This window comes from Neovison vison, chromosome 2 (assembly GCF_020171115.1).
Source record: "Neovison vison isolate M4711 chromosome 2, ASM_NN_V1, whole genome shotgun sequence".
NCBI lineage: Eukaryota > Metazoa > Chordata > Mammalia > Carnivora > Mustelidae > Neogale > Neogale vison.
Window position 1 is genome coordinate 92,727,662 of NC_058092.1, and position 16,294 is coordinate 92,743,955.

Genomic DNA, 16,294 nt, shown 5'->3' on the forward strand with positions numbered 1-16,294 from the left:
AGGCATCAACACTGCTCACATTCCTATTTCCACTCATGAACCCCACATATCTTAAATGCTCCCCCTCATCAGCTTCCCTAAAACCTTTGCCTGTAAAGCTCTGTATCCCTGTACCTTGCCTCTCCCATCCTCCCCTTTCCTTGGAGAGCCTGCCTCTCCCATGATGACACCCATGGCCCTTTGCAGGGTTGAGGGTGGCTATGGGTGCTCCTCATTGATGTCTTCCACTTCGAGACGATTGTCCACATGCATCCTCTCATTAAAGGGCTGTTCCACCAAGGTCCTGCCTTCTGACCACTTATTCCCTTTGTCATCAACATTTTCCCCAACTTCCTGGTTACTCCCTCTCATGCATTAAAGTACTTTCAGTAGCTAGATCACTAGAAATTGTTCTCATCCCACACTGTTTCTCTGTTAGAGTTATAACTCAAAATCTCAGTCCCGCCCAAGCTCTCTCTTCCCAGGTCATCTGTGGTCATCCCCACTATCTCTGTTCTTCAGATCCTTTAGGACCTGTGGGCCATCAAACCACACCCTTCTTTATGCAACAGTCTCTCCTCCCATTATGCTACTTTGACTCCAACGCCCTAAGGGATCTCCACCTTCCCTTCTCTGTGCTCTCAAACCCTGCCTAACCCTAGGTTAATCAAGCTATTTGATGTTAAATACTGCTAGAGAAAATCCGGTGTGCTGTGGTAGTATTTTCTTTTTTGTCATGCACCTCTGTTCCTCTCCTTCCTCTGGCCACCTCCATGGAATGAAAGCCAAGGGTCCGTTCTCAGTCTTCGCCTTACCTAACGTGACCTCCAACACACCCCATGTTCTGGTTTTCCTCCTACCTCGCAGCTGCTCCCTTGTCATCTCTCTGACCTCTCCCTGGAGCTGCATCAGGCCTTGGTCTTCAGCCCCTATCTCCTTCCTCCCCCTTACCTATACTTACTGCTTAGGCAACCATCTGAGCTCACTGCTTTAAATACCACCTCCATGCTGAAGACTCCAGATGCGTGTGTCTGGCCTGGATTTCAGAACAGCCTTATTGAATTTTTGCCTAGGCTACCTCAAAGGCATCTTGAATTTCATACATCCCAAACCTAGTCCTCCACCTCCCCACTCAGCCCCACCTTTTTTGGGATTCATGCAGTCTGCCCATTCAATAAAAGGCAGCTATCATTCTGTCTCTCAGATCAAAAACTTGACTCCACAATTTCTGTTAAACCTCTACTTCACCTCTTCTGTCAGCTAATCCTGTCAGCTCTCCCTCCCAGTCTTCTTTCCATAGGAGGGCATTGGAGAGCATCACCCTCTTGATATCCTTTCATCTCAACCATTCATAACATCATTTATATACAATGGACAGGAGGCAACTGGTCTGCAATGGTTTTCAGCATTGGCTGTACATGGGAATCACCTGGGGTGGCACTGCCTTTAAATATTCTGGTGTCCACATCCCACCCCCAGAGATTCTTATTTAAATGATCTGGGGTATGACCTGAAACTTTTAAAAGTCACTCCTGGGGGTGCCTGGGTGGCTCAGTGGGTTAAAGCCTCTGCTTTCGGCTCAGGTCATGATCCCAGGGTCCTGGGATCGAGCCCCGCATCTGGCTCTCTGCTTGGCAGCGAGCCTGCTTCCTCCCTGCTTCCTCCTCCCTCTCTCTCTGCCTGCCTCTCTGCCTACTTGTGATCTCTATCTGTCAAATAAAATAAATAAAAAATCTTTAAAAAATAAAAAAAATAAAAGTCACTCTTGGGAGCAGGGTGAGGGAATCGGCTAAATGGGTGATGGGTATTAAGGAAGGCACTTGTGAGGAGGACTGGGTGTTATATGGAAGGGATGAATCACTAAATTCTACTCCAGAAAACAATACTACACTACATATTAACTAACTAGAATCTAAATAAAAATTTGAGTGGGGGAAACCCAGAAAATAAATAAATAATAAAATCCACTCTTGGCCCCCACCCAGGTGATTCTAAAGAGCTACTAAGTTTTCTAGTCACTGTGCTAGGGCTTTAAAAAGAGAGACCTGGTGAAAACCATTAGTTTATGAAGTAGATTTCAGAATCGGTATCACACACTAAAAATAATATCCCCAAATCAAAATAAATAATAGTAAGACTTAAAACTGGGAAGCTATATCACTATGCTCTAGTTCCATGAACAAGCCTTATAATCTCAATCTTTACTTTTATTTATTTTCTTTCTCATTTTTTTTAAAGATTTTATTTACTTGACAGACAGAGATCACAAGTACACAGAGAGGCAGGCAGAGAGAGAGAGGGGAAAGCAGGCTGCCCGCCGAGCAGAGAGCCTGATGTGGGGCTGGATCCCAGGATCCTGAGATCATGACCAGAGCCAAAGGCAGAGGCCCAACCCTCTGAGCCACCCAGGCACCCCTATTTCTCATTTTTATAAGAATCTTTTTTATTCATTTTAAATAGTGATCATTTGGTGAGAAAACCTTACCACTGGCTAAAAAATTGGCCAGAATATCACCAGATCTCAGTTCCGGATCTTCTGTATTTTCTTTTCAAGCACATTTTTCTGTGAATTTTGAGGGAAATGAGCTGAGAAGCTCATCACAGTTTTAGGCCAGGTTGAAGGAGTTTAACAATTTAACAAGGTTGGTTTCATCACTTGACTTTCTTTTTCAATTTTTGCTCACTTTTCTTGCAAAGGCATACAGGCCATGGTGTACAGGCTTCTCATGGATGACCCGTCTGCAGTTTTTTAGTGCTAAGTTAACAAACAAGAGGAAAGAGAGAATTGGGAAGTAAAGAGGATCACTAAAAAAACACTCAAGAAGTGGTGGGGTGGGGAGGAAGGAGAAAGGAAGAGGCAAAGGAGGCCAGGGTCTGGCACCTCTTCTCAGTTCCCACAATGGAGTGGGGTAGGGGGAGCAGGTAAACATCAAATAGACCCTGTGAGTTTGGGGGGGACCCCACAACACAACTGAATCTAACAGTTCTCTTCCCCACCCTAATTTCTATTTTCCTTTGATCAAAATTTGTAAATATTTCCACCTGTTTAATGGAATTCATGAACACCCCAGGTTAACCCAAAAATACAGATTGAGTTACCTGATTTTCTTATAAATTCTTCTTCTGGTACTCATTGTTCCAAGGACACCAGAACATGTTTATCTTAATCTCAGTCTGAAACCTGAATCGTATTTCTTTCAAAACATGTCAACTAGAGGGGTGCCTGGGTGACTCAGTGGGTTAAACCTCTGCCTTTGGCTCAGGTCATGATCTCAGGCTCCTGGGATAGAACCCTGCATCGGGCTCTCTGCTCAGCGGGGAGCCTGCTTCCTCTCCCTGCCTCTCTGAATACTTGTGATCTCTGTCTGTCAAATAAATAAATAAAATCTTTAAAAAACAACAATACAAACAACACATGTCAACCAGAGAACTACGTAAATCAATGAAAACAACTTCTTAAAACAAACAAACAAAATCCCTAAAAGAAAATTGAACAAATTCAATTTTGCTTATTTGTTTTATTTTATTTTTATACTTATTTTACTGCCCTTGCACTTCAAGCTGGAATTATGAGTACACTTCTCAGATTATTTTAAGCAAATGAGAAAAGATTCATTACACTATGAAAACAAATATCAAAATATCTCCTATGGTCGCCATGTTCATAACTGTACATTTAACTATCATCCTGCATAGGATCGGTAATACTTGTGTGGGTTTTTTTCCAATTGTTTGTAATTGGACTTGTAAGACATGGAATTTTTCAATTTTTGAAGAACTGTCTAAAAAAATGAAGTAGCCGCCTCTCTCCAGTGTTGCATATAAAAGACCTCTTTGTCACCTTCTCCCATGGAATCGGAACAGACCAACCCTACCTTCTCTCCTCTAACAAGGTAATGATGGTTTGTCCTGGAAATCTAAATCTAGCCCTAGGCAGCCTAGTGATTTTCCAGACAGAAGCAAAGGGAGAAAGCAGCGCGAAGAGAGGCTTTGTGTCCCTCTGCCGGGCGCCTGCAGCCGGCAGAACTGGGGAAAGTCTGCCACCTAGTGGAAGCTCGAGGCCAAGGCTGGTTTCTTGAAATCGTCTTTTGCCAGGGCCTCTGGCTGTCAAGAACCGCTTCTATAAATGGAGCCCTGGGGCTGTAGCTTCCGTTCGGGACATGGTGTACTATCCAGAGAATACCCAGCACCATCTACAAACAATATGCAAACCCGAGACACAAAACGTTCCTTCCTATAAATGAAAACTACACAGTGGCGCCCTATATAAAGCCTCTTCATAAAGTGGTGCCTCATGAGGTATTGTTTTACTTAACCATCCCATCCCATTACCACAGTGGTTACTAATGTATTCTGTGTGTCTTTTCCAACACTGTGAAAACACAAGGTGGGAAGTATACTTAACCCCCATTATTATGATTAAAGTTGTACATGTGAATTTTCTGCCCAGAGAAAGTTTTCCGGATGTTCAAATCCATGCAGTAATTTATCCCAGTTTATGGATGCCATTCAAAAATGACTGACATTTTCAAATAAAGTTAAGAGACTGGGAGCTGGATCCCAGGCCAGGCCATGCAGATATGTTTGTGTTCTCTTGTTTTGGTCCCATTCCTCACAGTATTCTAGTTTCCTTTATGTTTTAAATGCTTGTTTTAAATTTATGTTAAAGTAGCACATGTCTGCAGCCAATTAAGCCAACTGTGCTCTTTCTCCATGGGGGCCCAGTGTGCCATGGCTGCTGCAAATGGTAGCCTCCCTGGTAGTGTATACAGCCTGTTGATTTTATGGGTTACCCGAAGGGACCTTGGAGATAGCCCTTTCCAGTAGACATTGAGGTCTGACCACTTGTTATCTCCAATCTAGACTGCAGACAGGTATGTGGGATACCTTGGAAAGCCCCAGGGCGCAGTAGCCAAGGTCTACATTGGTCAAGTCATCGTGTCCATCCGTACCAAGATGCAGAACAAGGAGCATGTGACTGAGGCCCTACACAGGGCCAAGTTCAAGTTCTCTGACCACCAGAAGATCTTGATCTCCAAGAAGTGGGGCTTTACTAAGTTTAATGAGGATGAATTTGAAGACATGGTAGCTGAAAAGCGGCTCATCCCAGATGGCTGCAGGGTCAAATACATCCTTAATTGTGGCCCCTTGGACAAATGGAGGGCTCTGCACTCATGAGAACCTTTGCACTGCCCCCTCCCTATCCATGCCCACCAATACATCCTACTTCCTGACAAAAAATAAAGTAGCACATGGATAGGTACCTATTTGAAGGCATCAGTCCCCTGTTCTATCCCTTCCTTCTGTAGTCCTATTCCCTAGAAGTAACTACTTGTTGGTCTGTTAAATGCTTCTTTTGCTATGTTCCTCCATAATCTCAAAATAAAATGTGTTTGTGCTATGACCAGATCTACTGGTGGTGGACTATTTCAGTTTGTGTTCTCTCTGAAGTATACCACAAGGTAAGGTATTCCTGGACAGGATGGGGAAATACAATGAGGCAGGGAAGGAAGCCAGAAGGGTAGGCATCAAACCAGCTGCCACTATAGGAACCTAGAGCTAGAGCCCAGTGCAGAAATGGGAGTCAGTGAAAAACTGTGCGCAGTATCAGCAGTTTAGAGCTACTCTTGTCAAATAGGCAGCCAAGTGAGCTCCAGCAGCAGGAGAAACTCCAAAGCAAAGAAATGCAGAAGCCTAATTGGACACAGGGCCACTGTGTGCAGTTGTGGTCAGGGTCAGGTATCTGGGCAGGGCACTGTTGGCACCCACTAAGGCCATCTTACCTAAATGGGCACGTCCCTAGCACACAGCCACCTCCCCTTCCCATCTTTCCAATTCATCATTTTTAGTCCTTCCTTGGAAACCTACGTCACTTAGAGGATACACTAACAGCTTTCTTTTTTGTTCCCATCCACACTAAGCAGCATCCCTGCTTCTGATTATATTTGCTTTCTCATTTACCTTATTCGATAGCTATATTTAAGTCCCAAATGCTCAGCCTATAGATTCTAAAAGCATACAGATGAGTTGGTACAGTATTTTTCACTGTAGAGCTAATGTTCTCTATCATTACATTTCCTTTGTATTTGAGCTTTTTTAATGTTTCCTGAAATTCTAACTACTAATTCTTGCATCTTTTGTTTGCCTTTATTTTATATTGACATTTCCCCCGACCTCTTGTTCCACTCAGGGATCGAGTACTCTTTTGAGCCCCTAGTTCTCTATAGAGTCCCTCTGCAAGCCCTCCATCATCCTGCTCCATTCTGGAGTCCTTCTCTCCACCTGCTGCCATCTTGAGACCCCCTGGTATTGCTTTCCCAAGATGGAGCCACTGTTGCCTGTATACCATTCCCTCTTTTTTCTTGTTCTCACTTTGCTTGAATATATCCTAAAGAGCTGTGTGGGAAGTAAATTTCCTTTCACTTTGGGCATTTATTTTTCTTATCTTTAGCTTAGTAAATTAATGCTTTAAATTCTAAGTTAAAAGTCACTTTTCTACTTTCTAGGGCTACAGTTCCAAAATCTGATGTTTCTTATTCCTTTGCAGATGATCTGTGTCTCCCTGATTGCCTCAGAGGCTTTTAAGATTGTTTCTTGCTTTTCTAATTTCTAATATAATCTCATATTGCTTTTTACAGTTTTAAAGATTATAAAAGTAAAACATCTATAAAATATGGTGTTTTTTGGCTATGTTATGGATTTTTGTTGGTTTTGTACATATTGCTATCAAACTACAAAACACTACTGAGAAGTTTTTAAAATTAATACATGGAAAGGTATGCCTTTTTCATGGGTCAAAAAATGTAATTTCTTCCCAAATTAATCTATACATTCCATATAATACCCAATCAAATTTTCCACAGGCTTTATTGTAGATATTGAGAAGCTAATTCCAAATTTCTTATGGAAATGTAAGGGACCTAAAACAGCCAAATCAACCTTGAAAAAGAATAATGTTGGATGATTTGCTGTACTTGATTTCAAGAAGTACAAAGCCATGGTAACAAAAACAGTGTCATGCTGACTTAAAATAACACAAGTAGATCAACAGAACAGAAGAGGGTCCAACAATAGAAGCACATATCTATGGACAAATAATTTTCAACAAGGTACAAAGGCTAGTCAGTAAAGAAAAAGTGGTTCTTTCAACAAATGGCATGAGAACAACTGAATATCCATTTGCAAAACCATGAACTTTAAACCGTACCTTGCACCATATATAAAAAAATTAACCCAAAACAGGTCATAAACCCAAATTTAAAGGCCTTTAAACTACAAAGCTTCTAGAAGCAACACAATGGAAAAATTTTGTGACTTTAGTTTAAGCAAAGGTTTCTTGGATACAATATTATTATTCATAAAGAACAAATTAATAAATTGGATTATATCAAAATTTAAAACTGAACAAACTGATAAACCAGACTACATCAAAATGAGAAACTGTTCTCCAAAGCCACAGCTATGGAAATGAAAAGCATCAGAGTGGGAGGAAATATTGGCAAACATATATATCTAATAAAGGACTTTTATGAAGAATATATAAGGAACTCTCACTATTCAGCAATAAGGAAACAATTTTTAAAAATGGTCAAAAGACCTGAAGAAATACTTCAAAAAAATGAAACAGAATTTCTTAAGCTTTGACTTAGGTATATACCCATAAACACAGTGGAAAAAAAATTAGTGGCAAAAAAAAATGCCTAAGAAAATGCTCAACATCATTATCATTATGGAGATTTTAAATTAAAAGCACAAGAAGATGGCACTACTCCTACTAGAAGGGTTAAAATTTTAAAAGACTGGCCACAAGTCAAGAATGTGAAGTAACAGGACACCTGGGGGAGGGGGGCCGGTCAGTTAAGCATCAGATCATGATCTCAGGTTCTGGGCTCCACCCCTACATCCCGCTCGCTCCCTGCTCAGCAGATGTCATAGGCTCCCTCTTTCCCCTTCTCTTGCTCTCTCTTGCACTCTCCCTGTCAAATAAATAAATAAAATCTTAAAAAAAGAATGTGGAGTAACTACAACTCTCACTGATGGGAATATAAAATAGTAGAGAAACTTTGGTAAGCAGTTTGGCAATTTATGAAAAAGTTAAACATATGCTACCAGATGATCCAGTCATGCCACCCCCAGGTATTTACCCAAGAGAAATAAAAACATATGTCCAAACAAAGTTTGTACATCAATGTTCATAGCAGCTTTATTGTAATAGCTGGACACTGCTCTAACATCCATCAACAGGTCAGTGTCCATCAACAAACTGTAGAATATCCCTACAATGGAACACTGCTCAGCAAGAAAAAGAAACGGACATGCAGCAACACAGAGGAACCAGTGTGCAGTCAAAGAAGCCAGACATTTATGTGAAATTTATAAAACGCAAGCTAATCTATAGTGATGGCAAGAAGGAAGATCAACAGTTTCCTAGTGGAGGAGGAAACTTTTAAGGCTCATGGTATGCTCATCACCTGGATTGTATTTATAGGGATGTACATATGTCAAAACTCATCAAATTATACATTTTAAATATGTGCAGCTTATTGTATCTCAATTACCCACCAATCAGATTGTGTAAAAAATGTTACTTATAAGACGCAACTGGGTCTAAGACCTGCTTAAGAAGTTACAATGTCTAAATGTGATTCCTATAAATATCAGTTCACTTTTTTTCTTCAAAGCAATTCAATTTATAACATCCCCATTAATCTGCATGATAGTAGGTCCCCCTTGCCCACAAAGAATATGTTCCAAGACCCTCAGTGGATGCCGGGATCATATGGAACCCTCTTTATACTGTTTTTTTTTTTCTTTTCTGTAATACGTACATGTGATAAAGTTTAATGTATAGATTAGGCACAGTAAGACATTAACTAATAATAAATTAGGACAATTATAACAATATACTGTAACAAAAGTTATGTGAATGTGGTCTCTATGAAAATATCGGACTACACTCACGCTTCTCGCAGCGACGTTAGAGAAGAAAATCCCTACACACCCAGATGAAGCGCGGTGAATGACGTAGGCATTGCGACGGCGTAGAGTTAGACTACTCATTGACCTTCTTATGATTCGTCAGAAAGAGGATCGTCTACTTGTGGACCACCACGGACCGCACCACCACCGAAACTGCGGAAAGCGAAACCACAGATGGGTAAGGGGACGCTTACTATGCATATATTCCATATGGAATCAGCATGATTTACATAATTCTTGGCTCACTTTGGAAGTCCTTGTTCAATAAAAATACCTGCCTTTGCTCTAAATGGAAATATGCACTGCAGTGGCTGACTTCTGACAGTGGGGGGAGCCTGGACAGTGCATTCTAACAGTATACTGGCAATTATGTACGTGCATTTAATTTACCCAACCAAAGCTGTCAGTATACCCGTGAGAGACGCAGTCAGCAAAGGATGCAGAGACAGTCCCTTCCTCCAGTTAGAAGCACCAAGTCTATTGTATGGAAAAAAAAATGATACCTCTCAGAAGGAACATATAGTATTTGAATTAAAATTTATGTGAGTCAGGAGTAGAATCTTTGGACCCACCAGGCTGAGGTAAACTTGGCTCTACCTCAGTTTGCATGTCATCATAATCTAGATCAACTGAAATTTAACAATCTTATTTGGGGCTATGTGAAAAACTAATACAAAGTAGACCATGGTGTTGAAAATTAAATTTAAAAATGGGTTTAAACAATTTATACTTTTTAAAGATTTTATTTATTTGACAGAGAGAAAGAAAGAGAGCGAGCACAAGCAGGGGAAGCAGCAGGCAGAGGGAGAAGCAGACTCCCCATTGAGCAGGGCTCCATCATAGGACTCTAGGATCATGACCTGAGCCAAAGGCAGATGCTCAAGTGACTGAGCCACCCAGGTGCCCCCAGTTTATACCTTTTAAATGGTGGTCACTAGGTTGCTGTGGGAAAAAGTCCCATGACCAGCACCTTCAAAGACTTGCTGTTGTAAGCCAGGTGTCATAATTTCACTGGTCCTGTGCTATTGCCACAAGAGGCAAAAAACAGCCTTCCTATTTCATTTTGCATTGGATGATAAAAACTTAGAATTGTGTAAGTCCTCTGTTTGCAGTCAGGCAAGCAAAGGGTAGACTATGGCAAGAAATCCTTGGAAAATACGACTTCTGGGATGAGGTTCTTGGCCATTTGTCACGTGACTATCTATTAATCCAGAAACGGATGACCTTGATTGTATTAGTGTTCCCAAAGCCTGTGCTATTTATTTCCAAAGAGATAATTTATGCAGTTCAACAAGAGAAGGCATGAAATGGGCTGCAAAAGTCATAAATCTATTCTCTCTTTCCCTCTCTCTCCTCTAGGATATTATGCGTGGTTGATACTTGCAATGCCTGTATTGGAGAACCATATTTATGGTTCCTGGTGCCCCAAATAGACAAATCTGTAATTGAATAACATCATGAGCAAGTATTAGTTATAAACAAGGATGTCAGTTCACTTCTTACCCTAAAGGCCTGTCCACAGAGTTGTACCAAAGCAAATTCTCATGCTCCTTTTGCCCAGGCTTCCTCCAAGGGGAAGTCCACTGTGGGGAATTCTGAAAAGCGGAGGGAATACCTCACCAGCAGTTACCATCTGATTATTAGTTAATAGTACCATGAAAAAAAAATAGGGGGTGCCTGAGTGGCTCAGTCAATTAAGTGTGTGCCTTTGGATCAGGTCATGATCCCAGGGTCCTGGCAGGTCCCCCATCTGGCTTTCTTCTCAGTCAGGAGTCTCTTCACCCTCTGCCCCTCCCCCTGCTCGTACTCACTCTCTCTCTTTCAAATAAATAAGTAAAATCCTTAAAAAAAAAATAAAAACTTTGCTGAATAACCGTTTTGACCAGTGTATGTCTCTTGATGTTCTGAATCTTTTTGCTCATGCCTTAAATGAAGAATAAGTGAATTATTAAGGCTTGGTATAGAGGGGAAAGTCTCCCATAATCTCTGGCCAAAATTCTCTAAAATAATAATCATACATTTCTATTAGTCAAATGCAGATAAAAAGGCAAAATTTTCAAGCTACAGCAAAATTCATCAATTGTCTATTCTTTCCTCTCCTTAACAGTTTTATTACCTTACAGAAGCTTTTCTCATATTTTTCCAGGAAGAATATCTTAACGAATAGTAAAGTAGGACAGGAACAATATTAGAAGAACAGAGATCACAAGTGAATAGGCTTTAAAAATTCTTCCTCACCTTTGATTTTCTTCCAGATTCTTCTACTGTAAAATTCTCAAATACCTGACTCATTAATACTACCTACGTTTGCACCTTATCATCTGTATTCCCTATGTTATCCAGAACAAAAGATTCAGAAACAGTTCTAGACTCCAAGTTATTCTTTTCTCCATTACGACTAATTTTCCCCTGTCTTTCCTATCTCCTCTCAAGCCCTTGGAAAGTGTTGACTCTCAGTGACAATGCTGACTATTCCATTTGGACATTGTTGAACTGTCTGGCTATGAAGCTACATTGCCATATATCAATAAAGTTGTAGGGATTTAGAGATTTAGTAGGTGGAACAATGTGGTGTCTCACCTGTACAAAGCCCCCTGCCCCATAGCACAATGAGGCTTATTCCTGAGAAAGAGTGCCAAGGGACAGGAGGGAGTTTGAGAGCCTGATAGCAGGATAACCTAGGGAAATATTAAACGGTTTTTATTCCCCTATATGTTCCCTTTCATCTCACTTCAGGCAAGGAGGTGAGTCTTTAGCATTTCTTTCCTGAGTAATTTTTATTTATTTTAATTTTTTAAAAGATTTCATTTATTAAAGAGAGAGCACGGGTGCATGTGAGCAGAAGGGAGGAGGGAGAGAGACAGGCAGATTCCATGCTGAGGGCAGAGCCCCAGCGTGGGGCTTCATTCCACGACCCCGAGATCACAACCTGAGCCAAAACAAGAGTCAGATGCCCAACTGACTGAGCCACCAAGGCGCCCCTCCTTGCGTGAGTTTTAACAGAAGTCACTTTGATTAGTCTCTTGTGTCTTCTGCAGACATCTAAATTACCTACAGAAAGGATGCCAGGAGCCCCAGGGGTTATAAAGACAAATACTTTTTTTTTTTTTTAAAGATTTATTATTTATTTATTTATTTGACAGAGAGAGAGATCACAAATAGGCAGAGAGAGAGGGAGAAGTAGGCCTCCTGAGAGCCCGATGTAGGGCTTGATCCCAGAACCTTGAGATCAAGACCTGAGCCGAAAGCAGAAGCTTTTGCCCACTGAGCCACCCAGGCACCCCAAGACGAATGCTTTTAAGAGCAAAGAGAAAAAGAGGTAAACTCAGAGGATGGGAAAGAGATAAAGATTGGTGGGTCGCGGGGTTAAGAGAAATTTACATTTGGCTTCTTACCCCTTCAGAATGGAAATGCTGGACACCAAGTACAGATGACCCGTGTGTTCCCACCTACTCCCATGCCAAGCATGGCACAGATGCAGACCATGACCCAGAGGGACCAAGACCCCAGGTCACTGGCACAACACTGTGTGGTGAAGAAGCTTCCAGCTGCATTTAAGCTAATACAAAGAAAATTAGGAAATGTCACGTTTTCTGCACAACCCATTTGGTGCACTAAGAGTCATGTGTGGACCTCTTGTGGGGTATGACTGATGCATACCTGTAGCCCACACTGATTATAGGGCTGGAATTTAACCAATTTCATCATGAGCCCATGGTCCTTACTGTTTTGTAGAGCTTGTATAAAGAGATGAATATGAACTCTTGGAAAACATAACTGATGAACGAATACTGAGGGTGTGTGGTAAGTTTAAGTTTGAAAGAGTACTTTAGAATATTTTAAAATTCCTGGCCAGATCAGTGCCTTTTTCAGGAGTAACAAAATACAGATCACTTGTTACTGTTATCTTGGCTTTGTGGAAGTGGATTCAAAGCAGGACAGTATCAAACAACAAAAAATAAAAGTACTATTCCCAATATTGTACAACTTGTAAAAATCATAAACAAATAAACCCTGGGCAGATACAGGATGGTCAGAGAAAGGATGCGAAGAGAACTTGCTAGTTTGCTGAGATTGAAGTTCTCTGTAATTCTCAGGAAAATAATCTAGAAAGATTTTAAGGTCTCTGATTTCTTTACTTTTTTAAGTTCTCAAAAAAAAAAAAAATTAAAAATCTCCCTGGAGAGGGAGAGGCATACAGCAGCCAGGAGACATGGTACCTGGGGAAGGGACTGATGTGTTAGGACTGCATTGGAGACAACTGTGGCGACGGATGTGAAGGTTACCAGGAACAGCGGCCCATCTTCCAGCATTTCCAATGAGAAAGCCCCATCCCCAAAGGAGAGACATGGGAGTCTTGTCCTGGAGTCCTGAAGAGTGAGAAACGGAGAAGGGCTCAGCTGATATGCCTCTCATGGTAGCCTTGGGGCTGTTTTGCTCACACCCTCCCCCCTTTGCTGGCCCAGCTTTGCTCCAGCCATACATGAGGCCTGCATCTGCAACTTCTTTACCAGGAATGCCCTCCCTAGACATTGGTATGGCCCATTCCTGTATGTCTTCTGGGTCTTTACTCAAATAACACCTTCATAGTCAGGCCTTCTCTATCTCAAATTATAGTCCCAACCCCAGCACTGCCTTCTGCACTTAACCACCTTTGCAATATCACATATTTTACTCATTGTGTGTCTTGTCTGTCTCTTCCCTCTAGGGATTCTCTGCGAAGAAAGGCACTATGTCTTTTGTTCAGTGCTGTCTTCAGCCCCTAAAAGTGTCTGGCACCAAGTACATGTTTAATAAATGCTGAAATGAAAAATGAGCACATATGTTTCTTTTTTTTTTTTTTTAAGATTTTATTTATTTATTTGACAGAGAGAGATCACAAGTAGGCAGAGAGGCAGGCAGAGAGAGAGGGAAGCAGGCTCACTGCTGAGCAGAGAGCCCGATGCGGGGCTTGATCCCAGGACGCTGAGATCATGACCTGAGCTGAAGGCAGAGGCTTAACCCACTGAGCCACCCAGGTGTCCCAGCACATATGTTTCTACGGAATAAATGCCCAAGTAGCCTGGGCTTGGGGTACTTCTATTTTCACAGCAAACATTGTTGCAGTGGCTGTGGCTGAGCAGCTGAGTATACAGCCAGGGGGCCTGCTGCCAACCAGGGAACATGCATGTCTGGTAAAAAAAAAAAATTAAAATTGAAAAACAAACAAACAGCAAACAGAAACAAAACCCACACACAAGAACAAAAAAATCATGTCTCATACCAGTTACAGGGCTGTGAACGGGCATCTTCAATCAGGCGGGGCCAGAGGGCCCCAGTGGGTCCAGGCTGGGGTAGCTTCGACTTCAGCTCAGCTCTGTCCTACACAGGAGGGAGAAAGCAGGTGGACCATGGCCGGGCCCACGCTCTCCGAGAGCTGTCTAAATAAGTTCTGCCCACTCCATCCTCCTCCCAACAAGGGGATACAGCAAAGCAACCTCCTGTGGTGCACATCTCAACCACAACAACAACAAACTCCTTAACAAAAGGGCTGGTAAAATTCCTATCTGGGGAGAGGAAAACCACACCACACTTTTATATGTGTCCTGATGTACAGCTCAAAGAACAAAACAGCGTAATATATAATCCCTGTTTGCGTGAAGGTTATTCTCTTGGTGTGCAAACAAGACTGAGAAATAAATCCAGCAGCATTTTTCTAACAAAGGGTCCCATACAGCAGACAGAGAAGGGCTGATAATATGTTTATTCCTGGAGTCTGGCTGGCATTTGAGTTGGAATGCAGAAATTTTTTTGCCATCTTAGTATTATTTTTATTTTTTTAAAATCATATTTGTAATCTGCATTGTAAAGATTTTATTTATTTATTTGACAGACAGAGATCACAAACAGAAGGAGAGGCAGTGGGGGTTATGGGGAAGCAGGCTTCCTGCTGAGCAGAGAGCCCGACTCAGGGTCCATCCCAGGACCCTGGGATCATGACCTGAGCTGAAGGCAGAGGCATTAACCCACTGAGCCACCCAGGCGCCCCTGTAATCTGCATTGTAAAAAAAAATTTCAATCACTTACCAGTAAACTGACTTAGCTTTGCTTCCCATGGCTTCCAGACAAACGGATTTGCCACCAAGTTGTGTCAAGAAATCCCACGATTTTGAATTCACCCTGACACCGTGAACCCCCAGAGGTGTAACCCTAACTAGTAAATGTGGAATTCGGATGTTAGGAAAAACATCATCTTATGCCAAAATATATGACAGAGACAACTGCTATGGCTATTCAGAAAAAGCCAAAATATTTGGGAAGATTATATGGAGTCAGATGTGAAAACAATTATTCAAACTGCTGCCAGGGATAGAAGCTGTAAGATACAGACCTTTTTTTTTTTTTTTTTTTTAATGAGGAAACAAGTCATTTTTAAAACAAATATATAGCTTTTTTTTTTTTTAATATAAATGGAAAGTACATATGCAGTAATACTGGAAATAAACATCTTCAACTCTGGGCTCTTTTTGAAAGACACAAGATGATTTTTTCAAAAGATACAAGATGCATGGATAAATCACATTCATACCTTACAATGTTAAGTAGCAAACAACTTAAGTTCATAATAAACAATGACTGCTTTTCAGTAGCTTAAAATTCTAGTCATTCATTTCATAATTCTCATGAGTAAAAAAAGGAAAAGCTAATCATGTACCTTAATATTGTCATTTCTGGATTACTCAATAGTATAAACAACTCTGAAGAGAAAATAGAGTCCTGTGTTTATCACAGGTATAATAAAAATAAAAAGACATTTATCAAGCATAACTAATGTATTAAAAACTGTATTTTAGGATAATGTTTCATAAACACAACTCCAACATTTCTCTTTGGTTCAGGAAAAATAAGAGGTAGGTTCAAGTAAAGTAAGTGCCTATTACATCACTGGATTTTCACTAAAATGTTGGCAATTTATAACATAAACCACTAGAAATCAAACGTGAGTTTAGGAACTAAATTAAAAAGCTACAGAACAACTTTGACTAATAAATATCTAAGTCTTAATCACACAAATCAAAACAAGATGGTTGACTACAAAAATGCTTTAGTAAAATAAAAAATATGCTATCAATATTATGAATTTTCTATATCATAACATGTTCCTAAAACTGGGGGCAAGAGGGAATATGAATTATATGTTTATAACTTGGGCCTTTCATTTAAATGTAGGTACCTAATACATAACGTTGATATATACTACTATTAAAATGTACTAATCTCCTAGGTTTGTGCTGTCCAAATTGAGAACTGCAGGCTCAAACAAATACAACAGTGTGGGGGAAATGAAAATATCATT

The 16,294-nt window shown here is 40.9% G+C and overlaps 1 long non-coding RNA gene and 1 other non-coding gene across 2 annotated transcripts; one reads left to right on the top strand and one right to left on the bottom strand.

Annotated features, from left to right (window-relative positions):
- The first annotated feature begins 4,658 nt into the window (after positions 1-4,658).
- On the top strand, positions 4,659-4,795 carry LOC122901608. The gene has a single exon (XR_006383600.1). It is a non-coding gene; the product is annotated as a small nucleolar RNA SNORA70 (small nucleolar RNA).
- A 4,130-nt stretch (positions 4,796-8,925) lies between these two features.
- On the bottom strand, positions 8,926-14,773 carry LOC122900264. The gene is made up of 3 exons (XR_006383206.1): positions 14,222-14,773; positions 13,179-13,328; positions 8,926-9,111 (listed from the first exon to the last, which is right to left on the bottom strand). It is a non-coding gene; the product is annotated as an uncharacterized LOC122900264 (long non-coding RNA).
- Between the last annotated feature and the right edge of the window lie 1,521 nt (positions 14,774-16,294).